Source organism: Anopheles moucheti (genome assembly GCF_943734755.1).
Source record: "Anopheles moucheti chromosome X unlocalized genomic scaffold, idAnoMoucSN_F20_07 X_unloc_3, whole genome shotgun sequence".
Classification (NCBI taxonomy): domain Eukaryota; kingdom Metazoa; phylum Arthropoda; class Insecta; order Diptera; family Culicidae; genus Anopheles; species Anopheles moucheti.
Window position 1 is genome coordinate 755,001 of NW_026453537.1, and position 5,000 is coordinate 760,000.

The following is a 5,000-nucleotide window of genomic DNA, read 5'->3' on the forward strand; positions in this document are numbered from 1 at the left end:
GCGCTGCGTTCGCACCTAAATGTATACCGTCCGCATACACTGCCTCGGGAGCTTTTGTCGCCACGCGCTTCTCCACCTCGCGGATAGGTGGCGCTGTGGAGCAGAAGCTCTGAGCTGTCACAACGCGTCGCTCGAGCGCACACCCACACGCGACGATCCACCTGACGCCGCTTTGCCGCTATTTTTGCACGCACTTATTTCGCGTTTTGGTGATAAATTTTCACTTCAACCGCTATGATAACTGTTTATCACCCGCAGCACTATGTTTTAAACGCGTCGCTCACTGTTTTCAATCGTTTTTTATGCGTTTTTTGAGCACTTAAAGTCTCCCATACAAACTATATGGGGAAACTTTATACACAGTTTTTAGGCGAACATCGTCCTAATTTCTATTGAAATGCGCCATAAATCACTGTATCGCACCGTAATTAGCAGTTTAAAACACTTTCCTGTCCTTTTTCCGGTGATTTTGCACTTTATTTTCCGCTTTTAACCGGAGCGACACAGAGGCACGTCCGAGCACTGCTATGACAGCTGTCACGCACACAGGGATAACTGGCTTGTGGCCGCCAAGCGTTCATAGCGACGTGGCTTTTTGATCCTTCGATGTCGGCTCTTCCTATCATTGTGAAGCAAAATTCACCAAGCGTAGGATTGTTCACCCTTTCAAGGGAACGTGAGCTGGGTTTAGACCGTCGTGAGACAGGTTAGTTTTACCCTACTGGTGTGTGCTGTTTGCCGCTATCTTAACGGAATTCCTGTGCAGTACGAGAGGAACCACAGGTACGGACCACTGGCTCAATACTAGTTCGACCGGACTTTGGTATGACGCTACGTCCGCTGGATTATGCCTGAACGCCTCTAAGGTCGTATCCAATCCGAGCTGATAGCGCTTCTCAAACCCATTAGGTGATCGGAAGCTAGCGGGCTTAACAACCCTCCGAGATCCGTCGGTGCTGCCCCGCGCACACTGACGTCTCATCCCCGCTATAGCACTAGACTGAGCCGCAACGGGCGGGAGCACGCTGCACGTGGAAGTACCTTACCACAGGGAACCCTGGTGGCTGTGTTTCCGTCGACCGTGGATACAACTAGTTTCGACACCTTCGACCGCCCGCAAACGACGGGACTACAGGCTGGGAGCTGCGAGTTGTAGAGATGCGTTCGCATCGATCCTCTCAGGCGACCCATGCTTGCTGGTGCTCGCGTTCACTTTGGGAATGGAGTGTTCGCGAGAGTGATTGTTGTGTTGTGTGTGTACAGTTGGTGCTTGCGTGCACTCCCATAGTGGAGTGTTCGCGAGCTTAAAACGCTAAGTCCCGATTAATACTCTCCTCGCAACATTATGTGCGTGGCTCCACGCCAAGTGGGATTAGCGGTGCGAAACGCGATTGGTAAAGTCGATGGTGATGTGCGTACCAACAGGCGATTTGTTAAGTCAAATGCGATCTGTGGTGCAACAGGCAATGTGTGTTTATTATCAGGTGTTGTTGGAAGTCAATACGATTTGACTTTCAAAAATTTTTCTAAGTCCCGATTTTTTTTCTCGTCGAGTAACTACAATGCACTATTTCTATCGCAGCGGACTTGTTGTTCATGGCCTAAATGATCGCGAACGAACACGTATTCGCAAAAAAATTTTTGTATGAAAAAGTCACCACTCGGGTACCTCCATACAAAAGTACCAAGTTCGGGTCGAGTGGTCGATGGACGTCGAAGGTGAAAATTTTTCATCATCGAAAATTTTTTCCAAAGTTGAAGCAATTGGGCCCTAGAGTATGAAAAGTGAAACCACGGATCGATATGAGAAATAAAAATTTTTGTATGAAAAAGTCACTACTCGGGTACCTCCATACAAAAGTACCAAGTTCGGGTCGAGTGGTCGATGGACGTCGAAGGCGAAAATTTTTCATCATCGAAAATTTTTTCCAAAGTTGAAGCAAATGGGCCCTAGAGTATGAAAAGTGAAACCACGGATCGATTTGAGAAATAAAAATTTTTGTATGAGAAAGTCACCACTTGGGTACCTCCATACAAAAGTACCAAGTTCGGGTCGAGTGGTCGATGGACGTCGAAGGTGAAAATTTTTCATCATCGAAAATTTTTTCCAAAGTTGAAGCAAATGGGCCCTAGAGTATGAAAAGTGAAACCACGGATCGATTTGAGAAATTAAAATTTTTTGTATGGGAGGGCCCCTGCTAGAACATTTTTCCCAAGTGCGACCATTTTACCCAGTGAGTCAAAAAAAAATTTTTTTCACGGTGACTCAAAACTTCAATATTAGACTTCCCTGAGTATGAAAAGTGAAACGAAAATCATTTTTGAAAAGAAAAAAATTTTGTATGGGAGGGCCCCTGCTAGAACATTTTTACCAAGTGCGACCATTTTACCCGGTGAGTCAAAAAAAAATTTTTGTATGGGAGGGCCCCTGCTAGAACATTTTTCCCAAGTGCGTCGATTTTGGGTCGCCGACACAAGCTCGGGTCAAAAAAATTTTTTTTTCACGGTGACTCAAAACATCAATTTTAGACTCCCCTGAGTATGAAAAGTGAAACGAAAATCATTTTTGAGAAGAAAAAATTTTTGTATGGGAGGGCCCCTGCTAGAACATTTTTCCCAAGTGCGTCGATTTTGGGTCGCCGACACAAGCTCGGGTCAAAAAAATTTTTTTTTCACGGTGACTCAAAACATCAATTTTAGACTCCCCTGAGTATGAAAAGTGAAACGAAAATCATTTTTGAGAAGAAAAAATTTTTGTATGGGAGGGCCCCTGCTAGAACATATTTCCCAAGTGCGTCGATTTTTGGGTCGCCGACACAAGCTCGGGTCAAAAAAATTTTTTTTTCTCGGTGACTCAAAACATCAATTTTAGACTCCCCTGAGTATGAAAAGTGAAACGAAAATCATTTTTGAGAAGAAAAAATTTTTGTATGGGAGGGCCCCTGCTAGAACATATTTCCCAAGTGCGTCGATTTTTGGGTCGCCGACACAAGCTCGGGTCAAAAAAATTTTTTTTTCACGGTGACTCAAAACATCAATTTTAGACTCCCCTGAGTATGAAAAGTGAAACGAAAATCATTTTTGAGAAGAAAAAATTTTTGTATGGGAGGGCCCCTGCTAGAACATATTTCCCAAGTGCGTCGATTTTGGGTCGCCGACACAAGCTCGGGTCAAAAATTTTTTTTTTTCTCGGTGACTCAAAACATCAATTTTAGACTCCCCTGAGTATGAAAAGTGAAACGAAAATCATTTTTGAGAAGAAAAAATTTTTGTATGGGAGGGCCCCTGCTAGAACATATTTCCCAAGTGCGTCGATTTTTGGGTCGCCGACACAAGCTCGGGTCAAAAAAATTTTTTTTTCACGGTGACTCAAAACATCAATTTTAGACTCCCCTGAGTATGAAAAGTGAAACGAAAATCATTTTTGAGAAGAAAAAATTTTTGTATGGGAGGGCCCCTGCTAGAACATTTTTCCCAAGTGAGTCGATTTTTGGGTCGCGACACAAGCTCGGGTCAAAAAAAATTTTTTTTTCATGGTGACTCAAAACATCAATTTTAGACTCCCCTGAGTATGAAAAGTGAAACGAAAATCATTTTTGAGAAGAAAAAAATTTGTATGGGAGGGCCCCTGCTAGAACATTTTTCCCAAGTAAATTCGATTTTACCCGGTGAGTCAAAAAATTTTGAAAAAAATATTTTGCCAAAATCGTGTTCATTGCCTATTATAAGGGACCAGGTCAGCTCACACGCATTTTTGGAGACCATATGGAAAGTGCGTCTGGGATTGCGGAAATTAAGTTTAGAGTGTTAAATGATGGTTTCGCAATCCCGAAAGGCTCAAAATCCACCCTAAGGTCCCCTGGGTGAAATGTGGTTTCCAAGGTGTGAGCGCTATCGGTGATAGAGTTGGAATGTGATTTCCAGAGCGCAGGGCGACTGGGCTTAGAGCGAAAATCATAGACAAGGGTAAGTATTGGACTGAACGACTCGAAGCAAACGAAAATCATAGACAAGGGTAATGGACTGAACGACTCGAAGCAAACGAAAACCACACACAAGAGTAATGGACTGAACGAATCGAAGCAAACGAAAACCACACACAAGAGTAATGGACTGAACGAATCGAAGCAAACGAAAATCACATACAAGAGTAATGGACTGAACGAATCGAAGCAAACGAAAAACCACAGACAAGAGTAATGGAGTGAACGAATCGAAGCAAACGAAAACCAAAGACAAGAGTAATAGAGTGAACGAATCGAAGCACACGAAAACCATGAACACAGGGATAACTGAGAACGAACCTACCTATCAGAGCATGTGAAAGCATGGACAAGAGTACTGAAAATCGGACCAAACCTCTAGAAGCACACGAAAATCATGGACAAGAGTACTCAAAAACACGGACCAAACCTATCGAAGCTCACGAAAACCATGAACACAGGGATAACTGAGAACGAACCTACCTATCAGAGCATGTGAAAGCATGGACAAGAGTACTGAAAATCGGACCAAACCTCTAGAAGCACACGAAAATCATGGACAAGAGTACTCAAAAACACGGACCAAACCTATCGAAGCTCACGAAAACCATGAACACAGGGATAACTGAAAACGAACCGAACCTCTCGTAGCAAACGAAAAACATGGACAAAATTATTCGAAACGAACCGAAGCTCGATGCGAAAAACATGGAAAAGCAAGCCCGTAAGTCGCACTATCAAGCCCATAAGTCGCACTATCAAGCCCATAAGTCGCACTATCAAGCCCGTTAGTCGCACTATCAAGCCCATAGGTCGCACTATCAAGCCCGTTGGTCGCACTATCAAAGCCCGTTAGTCGCACTATCAGGCCCTTAAGTCGCACTATCAGGCCCGTAAGTCGCACCAAAAAGCCCGTAAATTGCCCTATCAAGCCCGTTAGTCGCACTATCAGGCCCATAAGTCGCACCAACAAGCCCGTAAATTACCCTATCAAGCCCATAAGTCGCACCAAAAAGC

At 44.0% G+C, this 5,000-nt stretch overlaps 1 pseudogene; it reads left to right on the forward strand.

Moving 5' to 3' along the window:
- Positions 1 to 1,205, forward strand: part of LOC128308236 (uncharacterized) — a 6,648-nt pseudogene extending 5,443 nt beyond the window's left edge.
- The last annotated feature ends 3,795 nt before the right edge of the window (positions 1,206 to 5,000 follow it).